Below are 12,334 nucleotides of genomic sequence, written 5' to 3'. Positions count from 1 at the left end.
AATCCACCTGCCAATGCAGGGGACACGGTTTCGAGCCCTGGTCCGGGAAGATCCCACATGCCACGGAGTAACTAAGCCCGTGCGCCACAACTACAGAGCCTGCGTGCCGCACCTACTGAGCCCGTGTGCCACAACTACTGAAGCCCGTGCACCTAGAGCCCGTGCTCCACAACAAGAGAAGCCACTGCAATGAGAAGCCAGTGCACTGCAATGAAGAGTAGCCCCCGCTTGCTGCAGCTAAAGAAAGCCCATGTGCAGCAACAAGGACTCAACACAGCCAAAAATAAATAAATTAATTAATTAATTTTTTAAAAAGGAACATAAGGGTTCATATATCTTAAAAAAAAACAAGAGAGAAAATTCAGGCCAGTGAGATAGCAGATAACTCAATAACTTGCCCACAGTCACAGAGCTAATAACAAATAGAGCCGAGACTTAAACTCAGAGATGTCTTGGCCCTTCTCAAATATCACTGAGAAAATGGCCATAAATTGTTTTTGAGTGTTCTTCTTTTCCCTAAGAGTTGCCTCAATATCCATGCAGATCAGGAAGGCTAGGTTCTCTTCAGAGACAGAAGGGACAGCAGGCGATAAAGCAAGGGTCTCTCCTTTGAAGGCTGACAGCAAAGATGACTAAAATAGCAAGTCAGAGTGAGCTCAATTATTGTGCCCTATTGTGCCCCACAGGCCCCATTACTGCCCAGGGCCACCGGAGATAAAAGGTGCAGGACCCGCAACTCACCCCATCAGCCTCTAAAACTTGGATATTATAAAAGATTTTGCTTGTTTTAAGACATCACCAAGAGACTCTTTAATATACTATTCTGACTCCAGATAAAGTGGTAGTAATTTCCACATCAGCAGCAGGTAGAATAAGGTATTTCTACCTCAGCCCAAGAGCACAGGGAAATCTTCTCTTTCCCAGATAAAAACAAAAAAGGAATACCCTCCTTTCCCTCAGAGCCTACAGTACCCAGGGTCTTGTTACTCTTTCTCCACACCTACCCACTCCCACCTCCCAACTTATTCTCAGGCCGTCCACAATGGTTTTTCTCAGGAGAAATACTGGTGATGATAAAGGGACTGGTGAAGGAGAAGAAGGTAAGTCCCTAAATTTGCTGAAGGTAAACCAAGTACTGCTTTGTCCCCACTCCTGTACCACTTTTGTAGCTCCCTGACCTTTACTCCTTTATGGCACTTCAGAACACATTACCCTGCACACCCAGGAAAGCCTCTGGGCTTGAATTGCAGAAGAATCAACTTGCCTTTTTCTCTTCACAACACCCAACAATAGCACACGTGTCTGGGCTTGGTTTTCTACTTAAAGTGGGTCAACTATACTCCAATAAATTTTTTTAAGTGGCTAAGTTTAAAAAGAAAAAGAGATAGCACGAGAAAGCTTTTAACTTAATTTCCTCCATTATTTCTAGTGTCAAACTATTAGAAAATGTCAGCATAAGGGTAAGGCTGAGAGAAGTCCAGTTCCAGAGGCCTGGTGCAAAGCAAAAGTGTTGACAGAGGGAAAACAAGCAGACAAGGGTGTCTCTAGGGCCAGTAGAAATAAACAAAGCAGAGAGGTTGGGTGCAGATCTCAGACACAAACAAGAGACCCTGCCCTTACGGCTCCTTTCACCCTAAACCACATATCCCCATTCCAGAGACTTCATCTGCTTTAAATTCTCCCAACCAACCCTGTTCTTTCACTGCTGGGCATCTTGCCCTGATCACAGAAGCCACCACCAGCTGCTATTGCTTAGCAAAGAGAGTAGGTAAGGGGAGAGGATATTCCTAAATCGAATGTTAGAAAGGGAGATGTGTTCCCATCATCTCATCCCAGTTTTTCTCATAACATAATTTTAGAAAGTGTCATACATAGTTTGTGTTCAAGTTCTGCAGTACTTTCTGTGGTATTTTTCAGTTATATGTTTCTTAAGGGCTGATCTGGGGTCCTGATACACATATGACAGTGTCTCTATAGTGTACACACACTGTTGGTGCCCAGTTCAGGCCCCCTTTGCAAGGCAGATGGATGCACCCCCAGAAGCTGTGGGTGTTAGCAGCTAACTACACCCGCTTCCTTTTCTGGATAATTGTACTCTGCAGAATAAGAGCTTCAGTACTCTACAAGACTTCTACTCCCCACACACCCCTGCAACCTACAGTCGATGACTGATGATGAGAGTACATAATGCCAGACTTTGCCTCAAGGTAGACCAATTTTGTGGTGCAAAATCTATGCCAGCACTCCTTGTGGGGTCAGGTTGAAGCTGGTTTCCAGCTGGCTTAAGTTTTTTCTCCCTGCCGTATCCTGCTTCCTTCACTCCCCTGCACTTGAGAGCACTCCCCTGATAAATCACATGAAGAACCCCCCTCCCTGCACCTCAGTCTCAGGCTTTGCTTCAGGCAACCCTCCCTAAGACTTTTTTTTTAACTGAAATATAGTTGATTCACAATGTTGTGTTTGGTATACAGCAAAGTGATTCAGATATATATAGATATATATTCATTTTCATATTATTTTCCATTATGGCTTATTACAGAATATTGAATATAGTCCCCTGTGCTATACAGTAGGACCTTATTGTTTATCCATTTTATATATAATAGTTTCCATCTGCTAATCCCAAACTCCCAATCCTTCCCTCCCCTCCCCCTTGGCAATCACAAGTCTGTTCTCTATGTCTCTGAATCTGTTTCTGTTTTGTAGATAAGTTCATTTGTGTCATATTTTAGATTCCACATACAAGTGGTATCATATGGTATTTGTCTTTCTCTGTCTGACTTACTTCACTTAGTATGATAATCTCTAGTTCCATCCATGTTGCTGCAAATGGCATTATTTCATTCTTTTTTATGGCTGAGTAGTAGTCCATTGTGTATATATACACCACATCTTTATCCATTCATCTGTCAATGGACATTTAGGTTGCTTCCATGTCTTGGCTATTGTTAAGTAGTGCTGGTATGAACATTGGGGTGCATGTATCTTTTCAAATTAGAGTTTTCTCTGCATATGTGCCCAGGAGTGGGATTGCTGGATCATATGGCAACTCTATTTTTAGTTTTTTGAGGAACCTCTATACTGTTTTCCATAGTGGCTGTACCAATTTACATTCCTACCAACAGTGTAGGAGGGTTTCCTTTCCTAAGACTTTATTTTATCTCATGTTTATCAGAGGACTAAGCAAGCAAGGCCCTCTGTAGGCCCCCCATTGTAGGCAGAACAGTCATAACCATCTCTGGGGAAGCCAGGGGTGAGTTAAGGTGCAACTAGATAGGGACCCTCAAATTAAACTTGGATATATGACCTAACAAATGAAAATGAGGCTCAGCCTATTCGTAACATCTCTTGTCTTGCTGACATTAACAGACTACATTCACTGAAATTAGAAATAAAAGTAAATTCTTTCATGCTTCATTGTAGTTCTTTTTCAATACAGAATCTGAAAAAAATCTTATAATTGTTAGAAAAAGCTATGTGACACTCCTTAAAAATTTGGTTAGATTGTAATTATTTTGTGATAGATATTCTTGCTCTAATAACACACATCTTAAATTTATCAGTTGTTGGTTGTTTCATTTCTGTTAACTGTAAACCGTTACCGAAGACGGCCAAAGAACAAGCCCAAGGTTGGATACCCGATAAGGATGCTCTTATTAATCTAGAAGTGTTAAAAAAAAAACAGGCCAGATTACCAGTTTGCAAATAATAAAAATATATCCTAATTTAATAATTCTGCTATGACTCAGAAGACATATTGGGGTCATTATTATAAACCTTGATCATAATATTGTAGAAGTATATAGGTATTGGTTGAGTAGGGTTCAGGTTGAAAAAGGGTTTAGGTTGAAAATGACCAGATTTTTAAAATTACATTTGCAGACATACAAAGTCCTTAACTTCTGGCATCACATTCAGTTTTTTTCCTCCAACACATAAATCCTATTATATATCCTTTGTAAAGCCACCCATACCAAAACAGTTAACTAAATATCACTCTTCTGGCTTAAAATAAAAGAGCCAAGGCAATTCTTTTCACTGGGATAATCCTCTCAATTAACTTCCGTCTAAATTAAGACCTAAACATATCTGAAAACTTATTTCTGTATATTTGAATATATTCCTTTTAGTGTGACCTCTCATCATTAATTCCCTTTTTTATTATTTTTATTTATTTACATGTATTTATTTGTATGTTATGTTATTATTTATTTCAATTCCTTTTTATTTGTTATTTAGCAAAATATATTGATTGTATCCTCCCTTGAAAAAAGTCAGATTATGGCGGGTCTTTTAGGTGGTTGTTTTTGATTTGGTAACTGAAATAAGCATTTCCTATTTCATAAGAATAAAATATCATTATTAAAAAATTTATACTAATCTGAGAAATATTGGTTGTTTCTGAAAAGCCCTTTCTACATTAGCCAAATAAATCTCAATGTTTATAGGTCTTATGTATTATTTTAGTTCTGTACAAGGTTTTCAGTATAGCATAGGAAAGAATACTATTTTAACTTGCATAACACAGGTATACTGAAGAGGAGAGATGACTTTCCTAACTTACTTGTAATAATGGTTAAATGAAGTCTTGGTAAGAGCAATTGAAGAATGGAGAATTACTCATTAAAAATTTTAAAGTGCTAAAACATTGGAATGGATAGAATTATACAGGGGAATAATATATCTTATTTCCTTTTCAGAAATAATAAGAAAATTATATGAGGGCAGATATGTACATTTTATTACAATAGTACCCTCTGTTGGTATTTCTCAAACATTTTCTGGCCACCAACCCTTAAGGGTTTCCATGATTGTATATGATTAATATCACATCATCCATTTCTAATAAAAAACATTTGCTAAGTCCTTCATCTTTCAACATTCATCAGTTTCACCACAAAAATTATATGAAATTTCAGTGTCACTGTTTGATCCAAAATGCCCATCTTTCCTGGCCTAGTTGACAGATACTCATATTCTAAAATCCCAGGCTAAGTGTCACTCCCTCTGTGAAGACCTTCCCAGTCTCCTTTTTCCTATGCAGAATTCATCCTTTCCTTAAATGTGCACTCATAGGTCTTTATACATACCTCTTTTAGACCTTACATCTTACTATATTATAATTATATGTTGTATCAATTAGCAATTGTGTTTGCCTGTCATTAAGAAACCCATTATTTTTCTATCACATAAAAGAAATCTGAAGGTAGGCCGTTCAATATTGTTACAGCAGCTCCTTTGATCTTCTTGCTATGTTTTCCAAGCTCAAGCTCTGTCTTCCTAACTCAAAGTTTCCTCAGTGTAACAATATGGTTGCTGTAGTTCCAGCCATCACACCCGTGTCCTAGGCAAGAATGAGTAAAAAGGTAATGCCTCCCAGCTTAGCAACTTCATAAGCATCATCACTCCTCCTCCCCTACCCCAGTGCATGTATGTGCACACACACATACACATGGACAAAATTATGAAGCTTTCTAGGAAGCCCCACCCAACAACTTCCACCTATGTACCATTGACCTATATTTAGTCACATGGGCACCCCTATCTGAATGGAAGGCTGAGAAATTACATTATTTCCCATTTGGGTACATAGCCACCCCCCAACAAAACCACATTTTATCACTTAGAAAGAATGGGGAGAAAGGTATGTGATAGACAACTAGCAGTCTCTGTCACATTTTTTTCACTTTTTAAAAAATCATATATGTTTCCTTACCTAGATTGTAAAATCTTGGATGGTTTAGAGTATGTCATATTTATTTTGTATTTCCAGGGCCTAGCATAGTGCAAGACACTGTTCACTGTTTATTTCCTTCACCTACAATATGAAGGGTTATTCTATGTAATCTGCCTAGATAAAAAGATTTCATGTTTTACCAGAATAATTTTCCGTGCTTTGTATTGACTTTATCATGTCCTTGATTATTTAAGAAAACAAAGTTTCCTCACTTATGAAAGAGCTAATGTTCTTGATAGTCATATTACTTCTGTTTATTTTTAAATGCTTTATTGTTCCTTTCATATGAATAGCCAAATATTGTTTCTTTTCACCAACTCTCCTATTTTAAGTATCCAAATCCCCTGACTTTTGATTTTGTTTCCTTCCTAAGATTGACTCCTAAATGTAAAATGAAATAAAATAACTTTGAGGATATATTTTCTACCAGGCCCCTGGACAATCAAAAACTTGTTCTTTCACCTTAGAAAAAGATGCTAGAAACTATTATGTTTATTCAATATTACTATTGATGAGATGCATGGGAAGAGTTATCTAATCAGAAGAGATGCTCAGCCTTCTCCAGGTTAAATTTGTATGGGCAAAATATTATTAACATAAAAATTTCAAAATTGTATGCTAAATGGGAAGTACCTAGAGATTTCTCAAGGCCCTTGGTCTCCATGTTGTTTCTATTTGTCAGAGTCCTGGTGATTCTTTGCCTGAGAATATTAGGCAATAGCAGTATAGCATGATCAGTTATAATTTCAGTTACTATTTTAAACCGCTTCTTGGCCACAACCTTCTTATTAATTTGAATCTAGCATCTTCAAGGCCAGTGGTTTTTAAATGAGGATGTGCATCAGACTTAACCTATGGATTTCCATTAAAATAAAGTTTTTTTGGTAACTGCTCCAGATTTACTGAATCTCTTTAGTTGGTATTCTTGATATCCTGTCAATATATATTCTTCCTGTATGTTTGGTATGTTCATGGTATAGAATGTACATTATATCTCTATTATTACTTTTCTTACAGTTCTTTCCTCTAAAAAAACTATGTTCATCTCTTTTTGTAAATCAGATGTAACATTTACTGTCTGATGAAAATAAGCTCAATCATTATCCTTACAGATATTTTGTCTAAAACTTTGGGAATTGGCTTTATTATTGGGATTGTCTCTTATATCATACATTTTGACCCATTGGTTTGTCTTCTAGGAAAAAGGATAAGCAGATAATTTAATTCAAGAAAGAAAAAAAGGGAGGGGGACTCTGACTAGAGAACTGAAGCCCTAACTACTTTTGGGGAATTCTGGATTTCTTTTTCCTCTCCTCAGACCTCTTAATTTCATGCTTTATAAGAGGCCCAGAAAGTAGAGCAAATCCTACATGCTGTGGTTCAGGGACTATCAAGCGATTTAGACAATGCCACTGCAGTGGGCTGAATGGTAACCCCCTGAAACATATTTCCACTTCCTAATCCATGAAATCTTTGAATATTACAATATATGGTAAGCAAAAAAAATGATAAATTTAAGGATTTTGAGAGGAGACCTTATCGTAGATTATCCAGGTGGGCCCTACATCCAAAGACAAGTGTCTTTATAAAAGTGAGGCAGAGGAAGATTTGACAGACACACAAAGAAGGCAGGGTGATGAAGGCAGATGTTGAAGAAATGTAGCCAGGGCAGCTACAAGAAGCTGAAAGAAGCAGGGAACCACTTCTCCCCTAGGGCCTCCAGAGTGAGTGTGGTCCTGCCAGATTTCAGATTTCTAGCCTTCACAACTGTGCAAGAATAAATTTCTGTTGTTTTAAGCCACCAAATTTGTGGCAATTTGTTATAACAGCCTTAAGAAACTAATACAGCCACTAAGATGATAGAACTTCTTGCCTCAGAAGTTCATAAAATTGAGCAGGCCATGGTTCAGAATTGAACTGTCTTAGATATGATTGGCTTCTTGAGGGAGAATGTGAGCTACTTTAACAGTAGAATGTTGTGCTTACATCCCCGCAGACTTCTCTGAGATCTGTGATACTACTAAAAATCCAGGAAGTAAACCAAGAAATCAGAATTTGGGTAATCTGGAGAATGACCTCATAGCTGGTTCAGCAGACTCTTCAGATCAGGCATGGGATATATTCCCTTGGTTTAATACAGGCACTCTTGGCTCCTGGCTGAGAAGTGTACCACAAACTCTGATCATAATCAAACATACAAAATCTGATCATAATCCTTCTTTTAGTGTTTAGTATTGTTTGTTTTGCAGTTTCAGATTGATGATCTCCATCACAGCTGTTGTTCCATCAAACAATTGAGCAAATGATTATATAGCAGAAAGAGCAGAAAAACCTGATACAGAGATATAAACCACTGTGGGAAACTTGGAGACTGGAACAACCATAGACAGAAACTTGACATGTGACTGTGACACCTCAAGCAACAGTGAAAATCCAGAATGATCACGCCTTAGACATTAATGATGTATTTAAGGAAAAACTGAGAGCCCAAACTAGCCCCACACTCAGCCTGGACTCTGAGAATCAAAACTATGCTTTACTGTCTATATTAATATAACTTTGCTCTTCCTCTGTCTTCATGAGCATCTCTTTATTTTCAGGACTGTCCTGCCCAGGCAAATGGTTTGATTGCTCATCCCAAGAACTTCCCCAGGATACAAGGTTAATATACAAAAGTGTCACTTTCCTGTATACCAGCAATGAACAAGTGGAATTTGAAATTAAAAACACAGTACTGGGGCTTCCCTGGTGGCGCGGTGGTTGGGAGTCCGCCTGCCGATGCAGGGGACACGGGTTCGTGCCCCGGTCCGGGAGGATCCCACATGCCGTGGAGCGGCTGGGCCCATGGGCCATGGCCGCTGGGCCTGCACGTCCAGAGCCTGTGCTCCGCAGCGGGAGAGGCCACGGCAGTGAGAGGTCCACGTACCGCAAAAAAAAACCCAAAACAAAAACAAAAAAAACCCCACAGTACTATTTACATTAGCACCCCCAAAATGAAATACTTAGGTGTAAATCTAACAAGATATATATAAGATCTATATAAGGAAAACTAAAATTCTAATGAAAGAAATCAAACATGAACTGAATAAATGGAGAGATGTTTCACATTCATGGACAGGAAGACTCAATATTGTCAAGATGTCAGTTCTTTCCAAATTGACCTATAGATTCAATGCAATCCCAATCAAAATCCCAACAAATTATTTTGTGGATATCAACAAACTGATTCTAAAGTTTATATGGAAAAGCAAAAGACCCAGAATAGCCAACGCAATGTTGAAGAAGAAGAACAAAGTCAGAGAACTGACACTACCTGACCTGAAAACCTACTATAAAATCTACAGTAATCAAAACAGTGCGGTATTGGCAAAAGACTAGACAAATAGATCAGTGGAACAGCACAAAGAGTCCCAGTTTAGACCCACATAAAATAATCTTTAACAAAGGTGTAAAGGCAGTACAATGGAGAAAAGATACCCTTTTCAACAAATAGTGCTGGAACAACTGGACATCCACATGCAAAAAATTTAGTCTAGACACAGACCGTATACCCTTCATAAGAATTTCCCAAAAGACTCACCAATTCTTCACTGGAAAGCATCAACAAAGTTTGCACCCTAAGTTTCTCTGAATTTCTTACCTCAATTCTTGCCTTGCTGCTTCCACCACTCTTGGACTGTTGTATCATGATTCTGAATCCTAATTGAGTCTCCACACTGAAATCTCTACTTTAAACCAAACTTCCAATTTTAATGAATTCTATCCTTACCTCTTCCCTCTGAGACACTGCCAAATATTTGTGGAGTAGATGTTCTCCCTTGCTGTGATAAGTAATATCCTCAAGCTTTGTTTTTCAGGTTGTGTTGGTGATATTTGGGGAGCTGATTATATATATATATAATATATATATATTATTTAATATATATAGATGTAGATATAGATGTAAATACATACACACTCATACGTTGCATCCATCAATCACATGAAAGAATTATAAGGGTTAGATCATAGATCATTGGGTCAAGTTCAATATTTTTCTATCCAATAGTAACTACAACGATAAAGATTGGTTGGCAATTCTCAATCCTGTGCAGTCTCTCACAACCCTCTTGCAGTTCATCAACTATCTGGGTACTAAGTTATGCATCTGAGGAAGGTAGATCACTCCAGAGTTTCCGTCCAGGCCCAGACCCTCAAAGAAGGTAGGGAACTAATACATACATATTAGAATTATTCCATTCCATTATAATGGAAGGGAGGGACGAATTGGGTAAATGCATTCAGACTAGGTACACCCAAGGGACAAACCAAACAAATTGAAGTGGGGCAAGAAGGGAGGATGCACAACAGTTATCAACTCCTAGTGGCTAAGAGCATAGTAAAGATGTATTAGTACATAATTACCACGTATTTAAGTAAACATTACACACATAGTGCACATACTCTATGTACTGTCATTATATCACTGTTTCTCAGCTGAAAATTATATTCAAGGGAACTCTTAAAAGAAAAACATTCTCTCAGACCCAATCATTTATGTAAATTCTTTTTATACTACTATTTCTTAAATATAAACAAACAAAACTAAATATGAACTCTGCTGTTCATAAAGCTATTATACAAATTCAACACCAAAGTAAATTTACAAACTATGCACAAATAAAAAATAATGTTCATTTAATGTGATACATGATGTTTGCTGAGACAAAACTGCCCTTAGAAACCTGAACATACTACTGACTGGCCAGTGTGTGCTCTTGACCTTCAGCATGCTTGTATGTCTTGTGAGGACTCTCCTTTCCCATCACTTTCCTCTCGCAAACTACTGGAAAATCTTCATTTGTACAGTAAGCCATGAAGTAGGAGGTTCACCTCACTTATTTTCTCACTAGCTTATGACAAAGTAGTATTACCTTGTGCCAACTTGATTTTAAAAACAGACTCAAATACATGTCCAAATTATGTGGCAGCTGTTATCATTCAGTCATCCAGGTACTCCAGAATATGCTTGAAACTGGATGTAAAAGTAAGACATACTTGTAGAAAAACTCAGACTGTCATTGGATTCCAGTTTGAAAAACACTGTCCTATTAAAGTATGTGTACAAAATATATGTTTAAGTTAGGCTATTTTGTTAGCTTCTTATTAAGAGTTTCTGGTGCTATTACCTGAGTACCTACATTATAATGCAGCACTTGACTCTTGCTTCATTTGGACAATCAAGTCTCTTGTTTGTGGGGACTAAGCTATGGGCCATTCTATCTCACTAGTCCCAGGCCCCTGAGAATGGGTGCATTGGGACCACAGGTCAAACCATCATCACTCTCACTTCTACAATCTCTAAATTAAGTTAAAGAAGACACACATACTCAACAGTTGGGTAAACAAATAACTGAAGCAAGACATAAATTTTAAGGAGTGCTTGAGGAGTTGTTTTCATTATAAGTTGCATTGGTAGGACAAGGCACCGAGTTTAAGACTGTTTGGGGCTCGGGTGAAAACTCCCCACTTCTCCAACCCCCTTTCTCCTTCCCTTCCTCCTGCATTCTTTCACTGTTCCTCTTCTTTCCACCTACTTTAGTTCTATGCTTCCCTCAAAGTTCATTGTGATGTTTTCCCGTGAAGCTAAATATATTTTTATTGAGAGATTATGTCCTTATCATTTTATATTAAAATGTTCTTCCTTTTATGAAATAGTAGTAGGTAGTTTTAAAAATTGTCTTTGTTTGGCAAAATAAGTAACTGGCAATGTTGTGTTTTCCTCCGACTATTTTTTAAAATTTTACGCGTCCAAGATCTGGAACCACTGTCTAGAAAACAGAGAAAAGGGAAACAGGTAGGAAGAAAGAAAAGCATGTAAGTTGATTTAAGTTGAACAAGTTTAGCGCCATAATATATCTTCTACGGGAGCATTGGCAGAAATACCTAAGTCTCATTTGGGAGTCAGGGAAGGCTTCACAGAGGAGGTAACATTTGAGCTGGGCTTTAAGGATTAGCAGTGGAGAAACAGCAGGGCATTCCAAGCAGAATGCATAATGCGTGCAAGAGCACAAAGCACAAAAGAACACTACGTGTCCAGCAACTCTAAGTAGCCTGGTGGTTGTTGTGCAGTTCTGGGGTTAGGTGATCAAGGGTGAAGCAGGGACTATTTCTTCCTACTTGGCCCACTTCCCCTGCAGGTCATTGCACAGTGCTGGGCACACACACTTCAGGAGCTCAATAATTACTTGTTGAATTGGGACAGGGTGATCGAGTGTGCTGGGAACCAGAGCCTCCGGATTCTTTCTCACGCACCGCAGTGTGACCTTGGCCAAGTCCCTTTTCTCAGGACTGCAGCTTGCTGCTTAGTAATCAGCCGAGGGTGAGAAAGCGGAGGAGGAGGTTGGCCTGAAGCGCCTGGCCTTTCCAGCGTCTGGAATCCCTGATTCGACGCGTGAAGGGCAGGGCGGGGCGGGGCGGAGCCGGAGGCGCGGGCTGCGGCGGGCGGAGATTCAGTTCCTCCTCCGCGCCAGCAGGGGGCAAAGGGAGCGGCTTCCCGCCGCCTTTCCCCCTCCCTGCGGGTGTCGGGCAGACTGCTGCAGTTGCGAGCGGCGAGCG

The sequence above is a fragment of the Delphinapterus leucas genome, chromosome X, assembly GCF_059928025.1.
Source record: "Delphinapterus leucas isolate spDelLeu-1000000601 "Yukka" chromosome X, BTC_Dleu_Yukka2, whole genome shotgun sequence".
NCBI classification, from domain to species: domain Eukaryota; kingdom Metazoa; phylum Chordata; class Mammalia; order Artiodactyla; family Monodontidae; genus Delphinapterus; species Delphinapterus leucas.
The sequence above is the reverse complement of the archived record's forward strand: the minus strand, read 5'-3'. Positions refer to the sequence as shown.